Source organism: Oncorhynchus clarkii, chromosome 33 (genome assembly GCF_045791955.1).
Source record: "Oncorhynchus clarkii lewisi isolate Uvic-CL-2024 chromosome 33, UVic_Ocla_1.0, whole genome shotgun sequence".
Taxonomy (NCBI): domain Eukaryota; kingdom Metazoa; phylum Chordata; class Actinopteri; order Salmoniformes; family Salmonidae; genus Oncorhynchus; species Oncorhynchus clarkii.
In genome coordinates, this window is record NC_092179.1 from 16,965,729 (window position 1) to 16,990,340 (window position 24,612).

A 24,612-nucleotide genomic window follows, 5' to 3' on the forward strand; every position below is an offset into this window, starting at 1 on the left:
AAGGATGACACCGAAACAACACATAGACAGCTGTCCGGTCTAAGGCTAGAAAATACAAGCAATAAAATGTTTTGTTTAAACTAAAATTGAAGTCGCTACTATAGTCTGATTTTGCGTTGTCAAGACAGGTTATTTGGAGCTTGCGCTGATAGCGGAGAGGGCGGCATTTTCATAATTTGTGGTGTTCAGATCTCTCCAATCGTCATCATTACGCAACATAAACAGAACATAACTACTCATCTTTATGAAGTATAGCCTATTGTGATGTAACATATTGGGTAGCAAAATCATTCATAACCTGGTTAAAATGTATTTCTGTGAAATAATTGTAAAGTTATAGAATTAACCAAATACTAGGCTACAGCATTGTGATTGGGGTAGCCTTTATATGTCCGATGCATGGATACATTTCTACTGTCAAATCGGAAACTGCGTAGCTGTAGGACCGTCCGCCTTTGATTACATCCTATACCCCCCTGTTAGCCTACAGGTGGGGCCAAATCCTTTACCAACATGTTCTACGGTCCCTCTGTCGGACCGGAACGGGATGTTAGGGAAATGTGGCAATAACATGCGACGTCACTGCCTTGTACAGTAAGTATGTCGTAGTAGTGTCAGGGACAAATGCGCTTTCAAAACAGGTAGGAACTCGCAAATCTCTAAAGTTCATGATAACTGGGATTCGAAGAAAAAAAACGAACTCTGGCAGAGAGAAATCGTTTTGAAAGTTCATCCAACTCGGAATTCCATATTCCTAGACCTCCGACTTTCCGAACTGAATATTCTTTATTTTATTTAACTTTTATTTAACCAGGCAAGTCAGTTAAGAAAGAAAGAAAAGAAAGAAAAATGTATTTACAATTTTTATTTATATTTATTTATTTCACCTTATTTCACATTTATTTAAGCAAGTTGAGAACAAGTTCTCATTTACAACTGCGATCTGGCCAAGAAAAAGCAAAGCAGTTCGACACATATAACAACACAGAGTTACACATGGAGTAAAACAAACATACAGTCAATAATACAGTAAAAAAATAAGTCTATATACAATATGAGCAAATGAGGTGAGATAAGGGAGGTAAAGGCAATAAATAGGCCATGGTGGCGAAGTAAATACAATGTAGCAATTAAAACACTGGAATGGTAGATTTGACAGTAGATGAGTGTGCAAAGTAGAAATACTGGGGAGCAAAGGAACAAAATAAATAAATACAGTAGGGGAAGAGGTAGTTGTTTGGGCTATTTATAGATGGATATGTGCAGTGATCTGTGAGCTGCTCTGACAGCTGGTGTTTAAAGCTAGTGAGGGAGGTAAGTGTTTCCAGTTTCAGAGATTTTTGTAGTTTGTTCCAGTTATTGGCAGCAGAGAACTGGAAGGAGAGGCGGCGAGCAGAGATAAGGCAGGACTTTACCTAGCAGGGTCTTGTAGATGACCTGGAGCCAGTGGGTTTGGCGACGAGTATGAAGCGAGGGCCAGCCAACGAGAGCGTACAGGTCGCAGTGGTGGGTAGTATATGGGGCTTTGGTGACAAAACGGATGGCACTGTGATAGACTGCATCCAATTTGTTGAGTAGGGTGTTGGAGGCTATTTTGTAAATGACATCACCAAAGTCGAGGATCGGTAAGATGGTCAGTTTTACGAGGGTATGTTTGGCAGCATGAGTGAAGGATGCTTTGTTGCGAAATAGGAAGCCATTTCTAGATTTAATTTTGGATTGGAGATGTTTAATGTGAGTCTGGAAGGAGAGTTTATAGTCTAACCAGACACCTAGGTATTTGTAGTTGTCCACATATTCTAAATCAGAACCGTCCAGAGTAGTGATGCTGGACGGGCGGGCAGGTGCAGGCAGCGATCGGTTGAAGAACATGCATTGAAGCTCGTCTAGAGGGTTGTTAACAGTGTCCAAAAAAGGCCAGATGTATACAGAATGGTGTCGTCTGCTTAGAGGTGGATCAGACTCACCAGCAGCAAGAGCGACATCATTGATATATTCAGAGAAGAGAGTCGACCCAAGAATTGAACCCTGTGGCACCCCCATAGAGACTGCCAGAGGCCCGGACAACAGGCCCTCAGATTTGACACACTGAACTCTGTCGGAGAAGTAGTTGGTGAACCAGGCGAGGCAATCATTTGAGAAACCAAGGCTGTTGAGTCTGCCGATGACAATGACGGCCTACCAAAAGGCCTCCTGTGGTGATGGGGGCTGGGATTTAATTTTTTTTTTTTTTTAAATATATATATATATAGATGACAAAACACACATCACGATGAGAGACAACACAGCACTACATAAAGAGAGACATAAGACAACAACTTATCAAGGCAGCAACACATGACAACACAACATGGTAACAACACAACATGACAACAACGTGGTACACAACATGGTAGCAGCACAAAACATGGTACAAACATTATTGGGCACAGACAACAGCACAAAGGGAAAGAAGGTAGAGACAACAATACATCACACAAAGCAGCCACAACTGTCAGTAAGAGTGTCCATGATTGAGTCTTTGAATAAAGAGATTGAGATAAAACTGTCCAGTTTGACTGTTTGTTGTGGCTCGTTCCAGTCGCTAGCTGCAGCGAACTGAAAAGACGATCAACCCAGGGATGCGTGTGCTCTGGGGACCTTTAACAGAATGTGACTGGAAGAATGGGTGTTGTATGTGGAGGATGAGGGCTGCACTAGATATCTCAAATAGGGAGGAGTGAGGCCTAAGAGGATTTTATAAATAAGCATCAACCAGTGGGTCTTGTGACACGTATACAGAGATGACCAGTTTACAGAGGAGTATAGAGTACAGTGATTGGTCCTATAAGGAGCATTGGGGGCAAATCTGATGGCCGAATAGTAAAGAACATCTAGCCGCGCGAGAGCGCCCTTACCTAACAATCTATTAAGTCTCCGTAATCTAGCATGGGTAGGATGGTCACTTGAATCAGGGTTAGTTTGGAAGCTGGGGTGAAAGAGGAGTGATTACGATAGAGGAAACCAAGTCTAGATTTAACTTTAGCCTGCAGCTTTGATATGTGATGAGAGAAGGACAGTGTACCATCTAGCCATACTCCCAAGTACGGCTAAAAGATGGCGCCAAAGAACATGGCTGACGTTTAACATTCTCCAAAACAATTGTGCTATTTTGTTAGTTTTTTTGTGTTTTGTGTAACTTTAAAAAAAATACGTATTTTGTACATAATGTTGCTGCTAGCGTCTTTTATGGCCGAAAATAACTTCTGGACATCAGAACAGTGATTACTTCCTTTAACGAGTTCCAAGGAAAAGAACATACTGCTTTCACTGGAACGGGCCCAGATCCCCGTAATTTGCTTGAAGAACAGACGCAGGAAAAGGGACCGCAGATCAGGCTGCCTTCTGAGAATCTGTAGGCGAGCGAGTAAGCTCCCACTGACATCCGTTCTTCTTGCTAATGTTCAATCATTGGAAAATAAAATTGATGACCTACGATTAAGATTATCCTACCAATGGGACATTAAAAACAGTGATATATCATGTTTCACTGACAGATAATAAAGAGCTGGCAGGATTTTCCATGCACCGGCAGAACAGAGACTCTACCTCTGGTAACACCAGGTTGTGTGTTTGTTTGTCAATAACAGCTGGTGCGCGATGTCTAATATTGAAGAAATCTCAAGGTATTGCTCGCCTGAGGTAGAATACCTTTATGACAAGCTGAAGACCACACTATCTAACAAGAGAGTTCTCATCTATATTATTCATAGCTATCTATTTACCACCACAGAACGAAAGTGGCACTAAGACTGCTCTCAACCAACTCTATAAGGCCATAAGCAAAGAAGAAAATGCTCACCCAGAAGCAGCGCTCCTAGTGGCCAGGGACTTTAATACAGGCAAATTTAAATCAGTTTTACCAAATTTCTACCAGCATGTTACATGTGCAACCAGAGGGGGAAAAAATCCTAGACCACCTTTACTCCATACACTGAGATGCATACAAAGCTCTCCCTCACCCTAAATTTGGCAAATCTGACCGTAATTCTATCCTCATGATTCCTGATTACAAGCAAAAACTAAAGCAGGGAGTACCAGTGACTTGCTCAATACGGAAGTGGTCAGATGACGCGGATGCTACGCTACAGTACTGTTTTGCTAGCACATACTGGAATATGTTCCGGGATTCATCCAATGACATTGAGGAGTACACCACCTCAGTCATCGGCTTCATCAATAAGTGCATCGACGACATCGTCCCCACAGTGACCGTACGTACATATTCCAACCAGAAGCCATGGATTACAGGCAACATCCGCATCGAGCTAAAGAATAGAGCTTCCGCTTTCAAGGAGCTGGAAACTAATCCGGACACTTATAAGAAATCCCTCTATGCCCTCAGATGAACCATCAAACAAGCAAAGCGTCAATACAGGATTAAGATTGAATCCTACTACACCGGCTCTGACGCTCGTCGGATGTGTCAGGACTTGAAAACTATTATGGACTACAAAGGGAAACCCAGACACGAGCTGTCCAGTGACGTGAGCCTACCAGACAAGCAAAATGTATTTTATGCTCGTTTCGAGGCAAGCAACACTGAGCATGCATGGGGCGGCAGGTAGCCCAGTGGTTAGTGCATTGGATTAGTAACCGAAAGGTTGCAATATCGAATCCCCGAGCTGACAAGGTAAAAATCTGTCGTTCTGCCCCCGAACAAGGCAGTTAACCCATTGTTCCTAGGCTGTCATTGAAAATAAGAATTTGTTCTTAACTGACTTGCCTAGTTTAATAAAGGTAAAAAAAAAATGCACGAGAGCACCAGCTGTTTTGGATGACTGATAACGCTCTCGGTAGCCGATGTGAACAAAACCTTTAAACAGGTCAACATTCACAAAACCGCTGGGCCAGGCGAATTACCAGGATGTGTACTCAAAGCATGCGCGGACCAAGTGTCTTCACTGACATTTCCAACCTCTCCCTGACCGAGTCTGTAATACCTACATGTTTCAAGCAGACCACCATAGTCCCTGTGCCAAAGGAAGTGAAGGTAACCTGCATAAATGATTACCGCCCCGAATCACCCGGGTCGGTAGCCCTGAAGTGCTTTGAAAGGCTGGTCATGGCGCACATCAACAGCATCCTCCCGGACACCCTAGACCAGGGGTGTCAAAGTCAAATGGACGGAGGGCCAAATAAAAAAATCAGCTACAAGACGAGGGCCGGACTGTTCGAATGTTCATTGAAAAATTTTTAAATGACGCATATAGTCTAGTGAACCTAATTGAACCTACTGAAAACCTAACAAATATATTACAATATGATCAGATAAATAAAGCAATATTTTCTTATGGCTCTGTCAGTAATCTTTAATTTTCAACAGACACAAAAGACAAATTTCCTTTATATAAATATCCCCATAACATGAACATTAAATGAAAGAAACCGGTATTCAAGGCACCATCAGTAGACTATATTTTCTATTTTAGCAAAAGTGGGCTAAATTTACTTCAAAGAAAAAACAATAATAGCAATTTTCTATCATCCACTCAACTGAAATATTTTTAAAATATAATTGGATTGAAATACAAAAAAATAAAGTGCAAAAATCTATTAATCAAAAACAACACTTTGTTTAAGGAGAAGTAACATGCAGTGAAAACAAATATTAAATTTTAACTTTTAAACTTGAACTGAGTAAAAACTCTAAATATGTGATTGCACAGTAATGTTCACTTGTTTGAGGTTGAGGGTGATACTTGGTGGTGTCCCATCTTTTCCACAAGTTCATCAATGTTCGGGGTAAGGCTCTGAGCTGAAGAAATCCTCAGAATTGAGTGGAGGTGTTCAGCAGTAAGTCGACTTCTGTGTGATGTTTTGTTCAGGTTCATCAAAGAAAACAGTTGTTCACACAGGTATGTGCTGCCAAACATAGACAACGTTTGAGCAGCCTGGATGCGCAGCTGGGGCATTGTGCCGGGGAGGAAACGGGCGAACTCCGCAGCACCCACTGCCGCATATTTTGCCCTCAGTGCATCATTGCATTGGAGGTCAATCAACTCCATTTGGAGGTTTGGTGGTGAGCTTTCCACGTCAACAGCAAATGGGTTACCGAGCAGTTCCAACCTGCTTTTTTGTGCTTCAAAGTCAGCAAATCGGCGTCGAAAGTCAGCGGCAAGCATACCTATTTTATCAGCCAACTGTGTGCTCGGGAACGCACTGGTAGAGAGCTTCTCTTTCATGGTCTGGCAGCTGGGAAAGTGGCTCAAATTTTCTTTCCGCATCTGCGTCTCCCACAGAGTCAGTTTGGTTTTAAATGCCTTCACTGTACTGTACATATCAGAGATGACACGATCCCGACCCTGCAGCTGCAAGTTTATTGCATTCAGATGACTCGTAATGTCACACAGAAAAGCCATTTCACACAGAAACATTTCGTCTCGGAGTTGTGTTGTGTCTTTCCCTTTGCTGTCCAAGAACAGACAAATCTCCTCACGAAGCTCGAAACATCTTTGAAGCACCTTTCCCTGGCTTAGCCATCGCACCTCTGTGTGATAAGGCAAATCACCATGCTCCGTTTCTAACTCCGTCAGAAATGCCTTGAACTGGCGGTGATTCAAACCTTTGGCTCTGATAAAGTTAACTGTGCGCGTGATGATGCTCATTACATGCTCCATTTTCAAGGCTTTACCGCACAACGCTTCCTGGTGTATGATACAATGATAAGCTGTCAGCTCACCTGTCGCGTTTTCCTCTTGCATCTTTTCCCGTATCTTCGCCACCAGTCCGCTCCTGTGTCCACACATCGCAGGTGCTCCGTCGGTTGTCAAACCCACGAGTTTTTCCCAAGGCAGCTCCATCTCATTTACACATCTTGACACCTCTTCATACAAATCATGCCCCGTAGTTGTGCCATGCATAGGACGTAAAGCCAAAAACTCCTCTGTCACGCTTAGGTTGGAGTCCACTCCGCGGATGAAAATTGACAACTGGGCAATGTCAGAAATGTCGGTGCTCTCATCCACAGCCAAGGAATATGCAATAAAATCTTTTCCCTTTTTCACAAGCTGCTCTTTTAGATTGATGGACAACTGGTCTACTCTCTCGGCAATGGTGTTTCTGCTCAGACTCACATTTAAAAAGAGTTGCCTTTTTTCTGGGCAAACTTCGTCACAAACTTTAATCATGCAGTTTTTGATGAAATCCCCCTCCGTAAATGGCCGGGCTGATTTAGCGATCTCTTCTGCCAAAATAAAACTGGCCTTGACAGCAGCCTGGCCTTGTGATTTGGCTTTTTTGAACAGAGCCTGTCGAGATTTGAGGCCTCGTTTTAATTCCTCTGCCTTTTGTAGCCTTTGTTCCATGTCCATATTCTTGTTTTTGTCCGCGTGTTTCGTTTCATAATGTCGTCTCAGATTATACTCTTTCAGTACCGCCACACTTTCTCCACACAGAAGACACACAGGTTTTCCAGCTACCTTCGTGAACATATACTCCGACTCCCACCTTGTTTGAAACCCCCGGTTCTCAGTATCCACCTTCCGTTTTGCCATTTTTGATGGGTATCTGAAAGTTAATTTTACTGTGATGCTGACGACTGCTGTGCCAATAAATATTGAAATGAAGCAGCCTACTGCTCGGTGCGTCACCTTTGCATTGTGGGAAATGTAGTATTGGTGCGTGTAAAAGATCTGCGGGCTGCCGGCTTGCTGCGGGCCGGTTCTAATAATAAATCAAGATCATCCCAGGGGCCGTAAAAAACCTTCTTGCGGGCCGGATGTGGCCCGCGGGCCTTGACTCTGACATATGTGCCCTAGACCCACTCCAATTCGCATACCGCCCCAACAGATCCATAGATAACGCAATCTCTATTGCACTCAACACTGCCCTTTCCCACCTGGACAAAAGGAACACCTACAGTGCCTTGCGAAAGTATTCGGCCCCCTTGAACTTTGCGACCTTTTGCCACATTTCAGGCTTCAAACATAAAGATATAAAACTGTATTTTTTTGTGAAGAATCAACAACAAGTGGGACACAATCATGAAGTGGAACGACATTTATTGGATATTTCAAACTTTTTTAACAAATCAAAAACTGAAAAATTGGGCGTGCAAAATGATTCAGCCCCTTTACTTTCAGTGCAGCAAACTCTCTCCAGAAGTTCAGTGAGGATCTCTGAATGATCCAATGTTGACCTAAATGACTAATGATAAATACAATCCACCTGTGTGTAATCAAGTCTCCGTATAAATGCACCTGCACTGTGATAGTCTCAGAGGTCCGTTAAAAGCGCAGAGAGCATCATGAAGAACAAGGAACACACCAGGCAGGTCCGAGATACTGTTGTGAAGAAGTTTAAAGCCGGATTTGGATAGAAAAAGATTTCCCAAGCTTTAAACATCCCAAGGAGCACTGTGCAAGCGATAATATTGAAATGGAAGGAGTATCAGACCACTGCAAATCTACCAAGACCTGGCCGTCCCTCTAAACTTTCAGCTCATACAAGGAGAAGACTGATCAGAGATGCAGCCAAGAGGCCCATGATCACTCTGGATGAACTGCAGAGATCTACAGCTGAGGTGGGAGACTCTGTCCATAGGACAACAATCAGTCAGTCGTATATTGCACAAATCTGGCCTTTATGGAAGAGTGGCAAGAAGAAAGCCATTTCTTAAAGATATCCATAAAAAGTGTTGTTTAAAGTTTGCCACAAGCCACCTGGGAGACACACCAAACATGTGGAAGAAGGTGCTCTGGTCAGATGAAACCAAAATGGAACTTTTTGGCAACAATGCAAAACGTTATGTTTGGCGTAAAAGAAACACAGCTCATCACCTTGAACACACCATCCCCACTGTCAAACATGGTGGTGGCAGCATCATGGTTTGGGCCTGCTTTTCTTCAGCAGGGACAGGGAAGATGGTTAAAATTGATGGGAAGATGGATGGAGCCAAATACAGGACCATTCTGGAAGAAAACCTGATGAAGTCTGCAAAAGACCTGAGACTGGGACGGAGATTTGTCTTCCAACAAGACAATGATCCAAAACAAAAGCAAAATCTACAATGGAATGGTTCAAAAATAAACATATCCAGGTGTTAGAATGGCCAAGTCAAAGTCCAGACCTGAATCCAATCGAGAATCTGTGGAAAGAACTGAAAACTGCTGTTCACAAATGCTCTCCATCCAACCTCACTGAGCTCGAGCTGTTTTGCAAGGAGGAATGGGAAAAAATGTCAGTCTCTCGATGTGCAAAACTGATAGACATACTCCAAGCGACTTACAGCTGTAATCGCAGCAAAAGGTGGCGCTACAAAGTATTAACTTAAGGGGGCTGAATAATTTTGCACGGCCAATTTTTCAGTTTTTGATTTGTTAAAAAAGTTTGAAATATCCAATAATTGTCGTTCCACTTCATGATTGTGTCCCACTTGTTGTTGATTCTTCACAAAAAAATACAGTTTTATATCTTTATGTTTGAAGCCTGAAATGTGGCAAAAGGTCGCAAAGTTCAAGGGGGCCGAATACTTTCGCAAGGCACTGTATGTGAGAATGCTGTTCATTGACTACAGTTCAGCGTTCAACACCATAATGCCCACAAAGCTCATCACTAAGCTAAGGACTCAGGGACTACAAACCTCCCCCTGCAACTGCATCCTGGACTTCCTGACGGGCCGCCCCCAGGTGGTAAGAATAGGCAACAACATGTCTGCCACGCTGATACTCAAGAATGGGGTCCCTCAGGGGTGTGTACTTAGTCCCCTGCTGTTCTCCCACGACTGCGTGGCCAAACACAACTCCAACACCATCATTAAGTTTGCTGATGACACAAGTGGTAGGCCTGATCACCGACAACAATGAGATGGCCTATAGGGAGGAGGTCAGAGAACTGGCAGTGTGGTGTCAGGACAACAACCTCTCCCTCAATGTGATCAAGACAAAGGAGCTGATCGTGGACTACAGGAAAAAGGCCGTCCAAACAGGCCCCCATTAACATTGACGTGGCTGTAGTGGAGAGGGTCGAGAGTTTCAAGTTCCTTGGTGTCCACATCACCAACGAACTATCATGGTCCAAACATACCAATACAGTCGTGAAGAGGGCACGACAAAACCTTTTCCCCCTCAGGAGACTGAAAAGATTTGGCATGGGTCCCCAGATCCTCAAAAGGTTCTACAGCTGCACCATCGAGAGCATCCTCACCGGTTGCATCACTGCCTGGTATGGCAACTGCTTGGCATCTGACGGTAAGGCGCTACAGAGGGTAGTACGTACGGCCCAGTACATCACTGGAGCCAAACTTCCTGCCATCCAGGACCTATATAATAGGCGGTGTCAGAGGAAACTCCAGTCACCCAAGTTATAGACTGTTTTCTCTGCTACTTCACGGCAAGCGGTACCGTAGCGCCAAGACTAGGACCAAAAGGCTCCCCAACAGCTTCTACCCCCAAGCCATAAGACTGCTGAACAATTAATAAAATCACCATCGGACTATTAACATTGACCCCCGCCCCCCTCCCCTCCCTTTTGTACACTGCTGCTAATCGTTGTTCATTATCTATGCATAGTCACTTCACCCTACCTACATGTACAAATTACCTCAACTCACCTGTACCCCTGCACACTGACTCGGTACCGGTGACCCCTGCATATAGCCTCGTTATTGTTATTTTTATTGTGTTACTTTTTATTCTTATTTTTTACTTCAGTCTATTTGGTAAATATTTTCTTAACTCTTCTTGAACTGCACTGTTGGTTAAGGGCTTGTAAGTAAGCATTTCACGGTAAGGTCAACACTTGTTCTATACGGTGCATGTGACAAAGTTTGATTTGATAAGGTGACTACCTCAAGCTCTAAACTCTCAGAGGTAGTAATCACACCTGTGGGGAGAGGGGCATTATTCTTACCAAACCACATGACCTTTGTTTTGGAGGTGTTCAGAACAAGGTTAAGGGTAGAGAAAGCTTGTTGGACACTAAGAAAGCTTTGTTGTAGAGCATTTAACATAATATCTGGGGAGCCTGCTGAGAATAAAACTATCATCTCCATATAAATGGATGAGAGAGCTTCCTACTGCCTGAGATATGTTGTTGATGTAAACTGAGAAGAGTGTGGAGCCTAGGATTGAGCTTTGGGGTACTTTGGGGTGTGCTCCCTCTCCGGCCTCTAGGTCACCAGGCTGCTCGTTATGGCACACATCGTTACGCGCATTATGACACTCACCTTGACTCATCACCTCCTTGATTACCTGCCCTATATATGTCACTCCCTTTGGATCCTTCCCCAAGTGTCATTGTCTCTGTTTCTTGTCTGTGCATTGTACGTGTTACTTGTTTTGTTAATTTGTTTATTAAAAAAAACACTCCCTGAACTTGCTTCCCGACTTTCAGCGCACATCGTTACAGAATAATGCCTCACCAAAGGCCATTCTGAAGTGATATCGGGTCCGGGTGTCAAAACCGGAGCAACCTGGGAGCCAGTTTGTCGGATTCCCATGCCTCGGCAGGTTCCCCGTGTCAGCTGGCTTGACGGGTTTCCATACCTCAGCGGGTTCGATATGTTCCCGTGCCTCGACCGAGGCAACCGGGGAGGTCTCAGCCGGCTCATTTTCTCCTTTTAATGTGTTTCCATTAATCTTGTGTTGGCATTTTTGCTCCTCATGTCATTGTCAACAAAGTGCCACATTGGCCTAAATTCTGGACCACAGCTCAATCTGATAATGAATAATCTAGCTATTGAGCAAGTTGAAGAGACTAAATTACTTGGTGTCACCTTGGATAGTAAACTGTCATGGTCAAAACGTATTGGCTCAATTGTTGTGAAGATGGGGAGCGGTCTGTAATTGATAAAGAGATGCTCTGCTTTTTGACACCACACTCCACAAAGCAAGTCCTGCAGGCTAGTTTTTATCTTATCTTGATTATTGCACAGTCATATGGTCAGTTGCGGCAAAGAAGGACCTAGAAAAACTGCAGCTGACCCAGAACAGAACAGCACGTCTTGCTCTTCACTGTAATCAGAGGGCTAATATCAATACTATGCATGCCAGTCTTTCTTGGCTAAAAGTATACTGACTGCATCACTTCCTGTTTTTATAAGAAACGTGTTCAAAATTCCAAATTGTTTGCATAGTCAACATACACATAGAACTGACACACACACTTACCGTACCAGACATGCAACCAGGGGTCTTTTCACAGTCCCCAAATTCAAAAAAACATCCAGTATTATAAAGAGCCTTGATTCCATGGAACTCCCATCTCAGATTGCTCCAGTGAACAGCAAACCTGGTCTAAAAAAAACGAATAAAGCAACATGCCTCTTCCCTATTTGACCTAGATATTTTATGAGTCTGTACTGTACTGTACTGTACTGTACTGTACCGTTCCAGCCATTATTATGAGCCGTCCTCCCCTCAGCTGCCTCCACGGATGTACTGAAATGTAGGCTATGTGGGATGTGTAAAATGTATGTAGTTCTGTTCTTGTCTATTAATATTCTGTATTATGTCAGGTTTCATGTTTTATGTGGACCCCAGGAAGAGTACTTGCTACTATCAAAACAGCTAATGGGGATCCTAATATAAAACCCCAAATAAACAGTGGTCAACAACAATCAGAAGAAATGTGAATGAAGTATGTTTGAGTATGAGCAGGATTGACATTCCAAAGCATTGAGTGAGATTGAGTGTGGGGATATTCTAACACCGATTTCACAGGAGAGGTTCAGGGATATAAGCAGTTGTTTCCTCTGGAGGGTGCATGACTTAGCTAAACTACGTGCTGCACTACACTACAGAGGAAGCAGCGAGATTAGTGACATGTTTAAAATGGCTAGAGTGTCACTCAAGTACTGTCACCCAAGTGTGTGTGTGTGTGTGTGTGTGTGTCTGGTGTACGTTGTGTATGCTGAAACCGACATCGCAGTCTGCGTCACAGGCCATGTATGAAGTCCAGTGTTGACAGTCTCCCTGTTACTGGCCAAATGGGTCTGTTCTTGTCCATTACAACAGACGATTTCATTGAATGATATGTTGTTGTGTTTGTCTTTTAAAGCCACGGCTGTATTTAAAGTTGAAGCACGCAGACAGCTCCTGTGTCTTGGTAATTTGCAGCAGACTGCAATTTAATTCCTTTCCTCTTTCCCCTCCATCTCTTCCTCCCTCTCCATACGCCATCACTACTGGTGAGTCAACAGTAGCATGTTACTTGAAAACACTTGGATTGCAGACTGATTTGAGTACAGAGATCACTGAGGTTGGTGGTTTCGCTGTGTGTGGGATGTATTGAATTATTGCATTTCCTCAGGCAGGTGTGTTGTAGTCAGAGTGTTTGTGTGTGTTTCTAGTTATACATTTGTCTCTGTATGTATCTGTGTGCCTCTGAGTGGGAGACAGCTGGTTTTTAAACCAGCTGTTAAGGTTTTATTTCCGCTTGGTGCTTGTGGTTGTGATTAACAACTCCCTTGTGACGTGTGTGTGTGTGTGTGTGTGTGTGTGCACTCATGCAAATGAGCATGGATGGACTAGGAGAGGAAGTGACGCAGGAAGCAGCAGAAGAACAAGAGCTGCAGACATTAGGATACACTGCTGCAGAGAAACGGAGGGAGAAAGAGGGAGACAGGTGGAGAGAGAAACTAGCTGTACGTGCAGCACTGCTGAAATGCTCCATCATTTGCTCACAAGAAACAGACGAAGACAAGTTTAGTGTCTGTTTGAGTGCGTGTCTGTTTGAGTGTGTGACTGTGCATGTGTGTATGCGTTTGATAACAAGATGTTAACCGTAACGTGGCATGGCATTTGTTTCACCAGAGCCCTCCCGGTTCCTGCTCTCAGCAAACTCTACTGTTGCCAGAGCTACAACAGCTCTAACACAGTTCTAAGTCTCTCTTGAACACTGATCTAGACTGTTCTAGAATGGAAGGGTTTTAGCCCTGAGGTGAGCAGCAGGCTCTAGTCTTGAGCAGGTTGATTCCAGAGCCGAGCAGTCTGGTGGATAGGTATGCAGTGTCAGTGTGTCTGGGCTGGCAGAGTTGGCACAGGGGTGGCCTGGGGAGGGTGTGAAATGAAACCTCAGTAGGGTACTGGCAAACAAGGGGAAAACTCCTGCCCACACCTTTATTTGATGAAAATTAGACGTCTACAAATTGCCTTTATAGATCTCCCTTCCTTTACATTCCATATCAGTTATTTATCATTCTGACAATAACTGCAGTTGCATTAGGGTCTTTGTCAGCGGGTAAATGTTATGTGAAAATTATAAAACAACTCTGGCAAGGCTGTCTGAATGTGTGGGCTCGCCAATTAAGCATACTGGAATTTGGATGAGAGAGGGAGGGAGAGGGAGAAAGAGACCGAGAGATGAATAAAGAGAGGTGAAAGAAAGAGCGAGCAAATGAGTGAGAGGGTTGGTTGTCAAGCTGACCGGCAGAGGGGTGGTTTGGGTAGGGACTGAGATGCATTTTCACACAGCAATCACATGAGCTGTACTTGGCAGCCACTATTTGCTTTGATTCTGTCCGGGAGAACAAGACGTTCTCATTCCGGAACCCATCCCGGACCCTGGCCTGCCATGAGGAAGTGGAGCAGTCGTCAAAAGAGAGAGCGAGAGAAAGCATGGAGCCTCATTCAACCCAGAATGAGAGTTAGAGGGGAAGTGCAGAATGCTACGGCTAGCTAAGTAGGCCACAGGCACAGCGACTGTCACATGAACGCTGCTGCAGCGTTAGCCATTCTCTAGTGTATGTGTTACCACAGAGTGGAAGAGAGTGTGTCATCATTTACTGTACATTAGACCTAATGGGGTTGGCTATATATGGAAAAGCAGGGCAGTGATTAGCTACGTCAGAGCTTCCAATATCCTGTGAAAGACAAATATCGACAGTCAAACTTTGGTTATTTGATTTTTAAAAAGCAAAGGAAAATTCAGATGTTTCCTTGACGACCCCTCCATGACCACATGACCATTGGATCTCAATAACCACTACACAGAAGTGGACATACTATTGTTTCCTTAAAGAGGAAATCCACAGTAGGGGAAACGGTGCCGCCACCCACGGCCAATTTGCTTTTTGTTTTTGTTTTTGTTTTGTTGTCAAAGCAGAGCTGGGAAGCATCATGGTAAAAGGATTGCAGCTTTAAACACAGGTTGATGATCTCTCTAACTCACCTAGTTAAAATACAGAAAAATCCCTGAGAAGAAATCAAATGTTAAGGGATTGTGTCCAGTCAGAGAGGAAGAGGCTCCGTTCCCATCAAAATCTGTCTACGTGAGAATACAGCAATAAGCAGACCAAGTGGGGATTTCTTGTATAGAGGTCTATGAGAGAGGGTTGGATTTGGTCAATAAAATGTAGTATTGTTAATTTGCTAAGTGAGACTTATTTAATCCAATAAAAGTTTTTGTAATGTTAAGGTTGTTCCGAATGTATTGATATACACTGAGTGTACAAAACACTAATATTGACCCACCCCCTTTTGCCCTCACAATTTGTCGGGGCATGGACTCTACAAGGTATCGAAAGCGTTCCACAGGGATGCTGGCCCATGTTGACTCCCATGCTTCCCAAAGTTGTGTCAAGTTGGCTGGATGTCCTTTGGGTGGTGGACCATTCTTGATACACACAGGAAACTGATGAGCGTGAAAAACCCAGCAGCGTTGCAGTTCTTGACACACTCAAACTGGTGCACCTGGAACCTACAACCATACCCTGTTCAAAGGCACTTAAATATTTTGTCTTGTCAATTAACCCTCTGAATGGCACATATATATACATTCCATGTCTCAATTGTCTCAAGGCTTAAAAATCTTTCTTTGACCTGTCTCATCCCCTTTGTCTACATTGATTTGAAGTGACATCAGTAAGGGATCGTAGCTTTCACCTGGTCAGTCTATGTCATTGAAAAAGCGGGTTTTACTGATGTTTTGTACACTCAAATATTTGATATCGGAGTTGTCTTTTGTTCACACGAGTATCTGGCCAAACAATGTGCTAGAATGTTCCCACCTGATCTCACCTCCTCCCACCTACCTTTCTGACAACGACTTCCATTGTTAGGGCAGAGACAAGACCATTTTGACATTATATAGATTATCTCTGGTCCAGTTGTTATCTGAAGTCACAGGAAATGAGGTCATCACTTCACTCTAGCCTGGTGGTGAAATAGTGCTCCCTGCTCTAATTTTCAGCTATCCCTCACCACCCTGACACTCTCTCACCCATCAACAAGTCACACCACTACTGTAAGGAAGAAGAAGATATCCCTCTCTTCTGTGAGGATTTAACATCCAGAGGTAGAGAGAAAGAGAGAGAGAGAGACACACACACACACAGAGGGAGAGAGAGGGAACAGGAAAGAGACAGAGCACAAACAAATAAAGCAACAAATTGATGGAAGCCCATTTTGGGGCCCCTGCTGTCAACAGACAGGGCTTGTATTTGCATTTGGATTTATTCCCTGTTCTGTCTCTGTGAGCACCCGTTTCTTGAGTGCTACTGCTGCTGCTGGTAGATTGACCCCCAGGCTGTCATCTGTCTTTGTCTGACTGGAGGAGGCCTCTCTCTCTCTCTCTCTTTCTGATTATCTCTCTCTCTCTGATTCTCTCTCTCTCTGATTCACTCGTTCTCACTCTCCAGGAGCTGTGTCGTCTCCCAGTGACTACATGAAACGTGATGACTGTGGAGGACTTTGGTTCCCAGTATGAGATGGAAACAGGGTTACATGGGGATAGAAACTGGTACACTGAGGATTAGGATTCCCAGGAATATGTATTAAACTCTTGTTCTGGACTAATTGATGGTGATAGTTGGTCTCTCACACACACACAAACACACTCACACATTTCCTCAAACCCAGGATCATTACATTCGTCCCACCCATTTCCAGGCGTAACTGGCCTAGATTGGTGAGTGACTGGCCTAGATTGGTGAGTGACTGGCCTAGATTGGTGAGTGACTGGCCTAGATTGGTGAGTGACTGGCCTAGATTGGTGAGTGACTGGCCTAGATTGATGAAAATGGACCTGGAACACTTACCATTTTAAGACTTTCCTCTGCTTCTACCCAAGCAAGGTTTTCCAAAAAGTTCCACTGAGTCTAACCGTAAGTGCTATGTGCAAGTCTATGAAATTATATTTGGCTTAGCTTTACAAGGTTGTTTGATGTTTTGTGCCAAATATATAATGTGGGTGTAACGGCCGTCGTTGGTGGAAGAAGAGGAGGACCAAGGTGCAGCGTGATATGTGTCCATATTTATTAAATGAACACAGAAATAACAAAACTAACAAAGAGAACGCCCGAAAACAGTACTGGCTGGTGCAGACACAAAACATAAAATAATCACCCACAAAACACAGGTGAAAAAAGGCTACCTAAGTATGATTCTCAATCAGAGACAACTAACGACACCTGCCTCTGATTGAGAACCATACCAGGCCAAACGCAAAACACAACATAGAAAAACGAACATAGACAACCCACCCAACTCACGCCTTGACCATACTAAAACAAAGACATAATAAAAGAACTAAGGTCAGAACGTGACAGTGGGATAAAGGATCACTTTTGTGATCACTTTTTTCAAAACTATGAAATGACACATGGAATCATGTAGTAACTAAACAAAGTGCTAAACAAATCAAAATATATTTGAGATTCTTCAAAGTTGCCACCCTTTGCCTTGATGACAGCTTTGCACACTCTTGGAATTCTCTCAAGTCACCTGGAATGCATTTAAATTAACAGGTGTGCCTTGTTAAAAGTTAATTTGTCGAATTTCTTTCCTTTTTAATGCGTTGTAGTCAATCAGTTGTGTTGTGACAAGGTAGGGGGGTATACAGAAGATAGCCCTATTTGGTAAAAAACCAAGTCAATATTATGGCAATAACCTGCTCAAACAAGCTAAGAGAAACAACAGTCCATCATTACTATAAGACATGAAGGTCAGTCAATCTGCAAAATGTCAAGAACTTTGAAAGTTTCTTCAAGTGTAGTCGCAAAAACCATCAAACACTGTAATGAAACTGGCTCTCGTGAGGACCGCCACAGGAAAGAAAGACCCAGAGTTACCTCTTCTGCAGAGGAGAAGTTCATTAGAATTACCAGCCTCAGAAATTGCAGCCCAAATAAATGCTTCACAGAGTTTAAGTAACAGACACATGTAAGTGGTATTTGACCAAGAAGGAGAGTGATTGAGTGACCTGGAAAGCCGTCAACAAGTGCTCAGCATATGTGGGAACTCTTTCAAGACTGTTGGAAATCATTACAGGTGAAGCTGGTTAAGGGTGTGCAAAGGTGTCATGAAGGCAAAGGGTGTCTTTGAAGAATCTAAAATCTAAAATATATTTTGATTTGTTTAACAGTTTTTTGGTTACTACATGATTCCATGTGTTATTTCATAGTTTTGATGTCTTCACTATTATTCTACATTGCAGAAAATAGTGAAAATCAACAAAAACCCTTGAATGAGTACGTGTGTCCAAATGTTTGACTGGTACTGTACATTTTCTATATGTTTTATGTGGAATGAAGAGCTGATTATATTCTATAGGTTGTATCTCTATGGCGCTGACTGTGCTGCTTCCAGACTTTTCTTTAGCTCAAGGCCTTTGCTTTGACTCCACAGCAACCAGCGCCAGACACGTGGGCAGCTGGCTGGAAAACAGAGTCCGAGCAGCTCAACGTCACACACACCCACACACACACGCACACAAATGTACATAGACACGTGTATATGCAATAAACATTATATTACCAATGTATAACAGTATGTGTGGACAAAAACATGTCACATGTCATGTCACGCACAAAGTAATGTCACATGCTATGTTTACACTGTGCCTGTACCTGTGTGGGTGGAGGAGGAAGTTATTTGTGACTTTGTTCCTGGTGTTGTCATGCCCTTGTTGTCATGCCCCACTGGCCTCCACTGAGCTGGATCATGATAGAGCCGGGGGCAGACCTCGAGCACTCTGGGACAGACTTATCACTCTCACCACTCACAATGTCATCTATCTATCTATCTATCTGTCTATCTGTCTATCTGTCTGTCTGTGTTTGTGTGTGTGTGCATCGTCCAATAGATGAGTATTACACATGCATAAACACAAACTGACACACACACACACACACACTCTCTCTCTCTCTCTCTCTCTCTCTCACTTCCCCCTCTTTTCTTTAACACTTTCCCAAAGGGATGTCTGGTATACATTTATGTCATCAAAATTCATCATGCTTGACACTGGCAGTAATAGTGGTGTCATGGTTACTGCTGAGCAGAAGAATAAAACACAACACACATTGTTGCCCTGATCATACTTAAGAGCCAAGGCCATATTTCTTATTACTTATCAGTAATGTTGACGCTTCATTTTATATTTGATGTGTTACTGCGTCATGCATGGTGTTTACTGAATGTGTTCATGCATAATTGAATAGGTCATTTGGCAGCTGTACACTTTGCCTCCACTAGGTGTCCCTACCACCTCAGCACTGATGCACTTTCTGTTAATCTAGTTTGCTCCGAAATACCGGCGCTGTGGTTCATAATATGTACAAAACATGGTTTTACATAGTGAGTTAAAGAGGTTAGTGCTACTGATCCTCACTTTCTTCAGGTTTCACCCTCCTTACTGCCCTGTGTGTGTTCAAAGGAGCACAACACAGACACTCACCATAGAGCCCCACAGTGGAGGTGTCATAATAGCCAGAAAACCTAGCGGTCAAACAGGGAAATGGTTCCAAATGTTATTCCACCATTCATCTTTCTCATAGAGGATTTTAGAAACACTTGAAATAAGGGCTGTGTTTTATGGGTATTAGGTTTTATGGGTATTATGAATCATACTGTGGTACTCTATAGACTTGCAGAGTTACCTGGAACTCTACTGTTTTGTGTGTATGTGTCCACTGTCTTGCTGTGAGGATAAATGGGGATGAGTGTTTTTCCTTGCCCCCCGTGAGGGGTCCTGCATTGAAATCAGTGCAAAGTACGTCTGTGGGAGTGGTACATTGCATCGAAGTGTCCTCTCTTACACACACACACACACACACACACACACACACACACACACACACACACACAGACAAACCACATGTTTGTTTTACTATCCTTGTGGGGACCAAACAGTTGATTCCCATTCAAAATCAGATTTTCCCTAACCCCCAAACCTAACCTTAACCTCTAACCCTAACTCCTAACGCCTAACCCAAATTGTAACCCTAAACCTAACCTCTACGCCTAAAATGTCATTTTTCCTTGTGGGGACTGGCGAAATGTCCCCACTTGTCCGAATGTTCCTTGTTTTACTATCCTTGTGGGGAATACTGTCCTTGTGAGGACTTCTGGTCCCCACAAGGACAATAAAACTAAAAACACACACACGTGGAGGGTGCTGCCCTCAGATCCACTAATGGCATTAGTCAGACCTCACCAAAGGAGCATAGCTGCTGTTCATTTCAATTAAGAGCATGTCAAGACCAAGTCCCACACGGCACTGGAGTGAGCTCTGCCTAATTTAGCTCATTTATTATTTATGAGAGAGAATGCAAGTAATACATAAACATTCTGTTCTCTTGCTCGCTCTCTCTCTCTCTTTCGCGCTCTCTCTGAATGTTAAATCCTCACACAAGAGAGGGATAGTGCTATCTTCCTTACAGTAGTGGTGTGACTTGTTGATGGGTGAGAGAGTGTCAGGATGGTGAGGGATAGCTGAAAATTAGAGCAGGGAGCAGCAGACACTGTTTCACCACCAGGCTAGAGTGAAGTGATGACCTCATTTCCTGTGACTTCAGAGAAGAACTGGACAAGAGATAATCTATATAATGTCGAAATGGTCTTGTCTCTGCCCTAACAATGGAAGTCGTTGTCGTAAAGACGGAAAGGCAGGTGGGAGGAGGTGAGATCAGGTGGGAACATTCTAGCACTAGACTAGCACATTGTTAGGGCAGATACTCGTGTGAACAACAGACACAACTCCGATATCAAATATTTTTTTCTCAAAGTTGCCGAGATGCCACGTGTGTTCACTTACACTGATTGTACAGAACATCAGTAACACCTGCTCTTTCAATGACATAGACTGACCAGGTGAAAGCTACGATCCCTTACTGATGTCACTTCAAATCAATGTAGACAAAGGGGAGGAGACTATATAATGTCAAAATGGTCTTGTCTCTGCCCTAACAACGGAAGTCGTTGTCAGAAAGGTAGGTGGGAGGAGGTGAGATCAGGTGGGAACATTCTAGCACATTTTTTGGCCAGATACTCGTGTGAACAAAAGACAACTCCGATATCAAATATTTGAGTGTACAAAACATCAGTAAAACCCGCTTTTTCAATGACATAGACTGACCAGGTGAAAGCTACGATCCCTTACTGATGTCACTTCAAATCAATGTAGACAAAGGGGAGGAGACAGGTCAAAGAAAGATTTTTAAGCCTTGAGACAATTGAGACATGAATTGTGTATGTGTGCCATTCAGAGGGTGAATGGGGAAGACAAAATATTGAAGTGCCTTTGAACGGGGTATGGTTGTAGGTGCCAGGTGCACCGGTTTGAGTGTGTCAAAAACTGCAACGCTGCTGGGTTTTTCACGCTCAACAGTTTCCTGTGTGTATCAAGAATGGTCCACCACCCAAAGGACATCCAGCCTGTGGGAAGCACTGGAGTCAACATGGGCCAGCATCCCTGTGGGAAGCACTGGAGTCAACATGGGCCAGCATCCCTGTGGAACGCTTTCAACACTTCGTAGAGGCCATGCCCCGACGAATTGGGTCTGTTCTGAGGGCAAAAAGGTGTGTAACTCAATATTAGGAAGGTGTTCCTAATGTTTTGTACACTCTGTATATCAATACATTCAGAACAACCTTAACATTAGGAAACTTATATTTGATTAAATAAGCCTCACTTAGCAAATTAGCAGTACAACATTCTATTGACCAAATCCAACACTCTCTCATAGACCTCTTTATAAAAATCCCCACTTGGTCTGATTATCGCTATTGATGGGAGTGGAGCCTCTTGCTTCGGTTTTTCCTCTCTGACTGGTCACAATCCCGTATCATTTGATTTCATCTCAAGGTTTTTTCTGTATTTTAACTAGTTGAGTTTGAGATCATCCAAATAGCTTCAGGACTAGTGTTTAAAGCTGGAATCCTTCATGGTGAAACTGCCACATCCATTTGCAATATTACAATAACAAATAAGCTACTGCAAACATCCAACGCTGTTTTTTTCCCCTCTGACATCATTGCAGGCGTGACAGAACAGCAGCATATGTAATGCAACAATGAGACAATGTACTGTAATAAAGCTTCTACCTCTCTTGTCTTTACGACCTGTGCTGTGCTGCTGCTCTCACTGTGACTAGGCCTGTTGATATAGTACACCACCAACCCTGCTCTACAAATACAGCCCAGACTCAACACTGGGGAGGCATTTCGGTGGGTGATATGTAAATAAGCTTTTCCCCTTCCCACTCTGTTACCTGATGTTGGGTTTCAGAACTGATCCAGGGACAATGTTGTATTTTTTTTCTGCTCATAGTACAGTTGCAGTAGGTTCAAAATGCAGTCACTTCCTCATACCATCAGAGTAGAGTAACTTATTAGCTGAAGAGCCTTAGTCATTATGACGCTGCGTCTGTGTGTGGGTGCTAATGTTTGTCTTATTTCACACATGTACAAGTGTGTATTAATGTAGTGTGTGTGGAGGGGGTTGCAGACTCCCGCAGACTCCCGTTTATGTGGAACAGTATAGATTTGAAAAGCCATGTATTTTCCGGTCATACTTCCTTCCTCCAGTAATTTATTAAATCAATCAACTTCGTTGTGGCGGGGCAGGGTTTATATTTGCCTATGAATAAGGGGTTATTGGTCATAAGCTGACAATGATACACGTATGATTTGCTGAGGAACATATATTTGTGTTGGGTATCGCATGCGTCATTGGCTGATTTTCTTCAGGTCTCACTCTCTGATTGGTTCTAAGACTCCGTCTTCAGCTGCACAAACGCTGACGGTCTTCTGACGGAAGCCTGTGATTGGCTGAGAGCCACAGGTCATCCATTCTAACAGGAAGGGACTGGACTTTGCACAACGTGTTTCCATAGCAACTGCGTAGAGGTCAGTTGCTGGAAAAGCATGCATGAGTCCTTTTGTAATAAAACTCTCTTTACAGTGTTTTTCTATCTATCTCTTCACTCGCTATTTATTTTCCTCTCCCTCTCTGTCCTCAGAGCAACAGCAAACATGCCTAAACTAATACAGTCGAACAAAACGAAGTGGAAGAGGAGGAGAGAGAGAGAGAGAGAGAGAGAGAGAGTCAGTTTGTGTTTATGCATGTGTAATACTCATCTATTGGACGATGCACACACACACACACACACAGACAGATAGACAGATAGATAGATAGATAGATAGATAGATAGATAGATGACATTGTGAGTGGTGAGAGAATATCATCATTTGGGCAAAAGACTGTCCTCTCCTTGACTCCTCCTTTCTCTTACCTCTGTGACCCGGAAACCGTTAAGTGGGGGGTGTCAAACCTTTAGTAGGTGAATGAAGGAGGCTGCTGATTAACTACTTCAACAGAAAATGCTCAAGAGTATCCTTGCAGCAGGTCATGTGGAGGTGTTTTATAATTTGCCACACCCCCTTTGAATCAGCTGTTGTTTTCTAGAAAGAGAAAAGCAATCACACATTTAAAAACTATTTGCTACTTATCCTTTTATCTAAAAAATTTACAACTAGCCGTTATTCAATTTTTTTATTTTTATCAATTTGCACATTTTGGGGGGATTGCACCCCTGTAAATGTAATTTGCGTGAAGACACGCGAGTGGAAGAGTGTCTCATTTCATGCAAGCACATTTGTTTCCACATTTCCTCTCCTCCCCTCCCATCTTCTCCTCGATTACCTTTGAACTTGTTCAAATAGAGGCGGGAGAGAATGGAGGACGGAGGAGTTAGCTAAACCAATTGACAATCTCCCTGAGAGGGAGACTGAGAAAGTGATTGAGTGAAAAGTAGAGTGGGAGAACCGAAAACAGGGCGGGAAAGAGAGATGCACAGAAAAAGCGAGAGAAAAGGAGCCAGGCTTGGCAAACAGAGTGAAGAGGGGAGGCTTTACAAGAGAGGAAATTCCAAAATGATGGCCGTCTTCTCCATTTTACTGGCTTGATCCCAGGTTTGTATACCTTGACCTCGTCTTCATGGCCTATTATTGTGTCCTTGACCCATTGTACAGTGGGAATGTTTAAGCACTGGAAGTAAAACCAGGTCACAAAGTAGTAGCAGTGCAGTGTTGTGTGCTGACACTTTGTACTGCACTGTGACCTCCTAAGCCAGAAGAACCATTCATACCCGTTTGTTAGTGTTGACCATTTTCTGGAACTTACTATAGCAAAAAAAAGCATTTGTTTCCACTGTGTTCCCAATGTGTTCACAGTTTAGTCCTTGGCTATGAAAAAAGAATGGAAAGTTTTCAAACAGGGAAACTCATGAGAGAGCGGGAGATAAGGCGAGAGGGAATGGAAAAAGTGTCAGGCTGGTATTTGCATTTGTTTACGGCTTGTGATCATTTTAAACCTTTAAATGATTCATTGTTGTCAATGTTTGAGGTGGTTTCT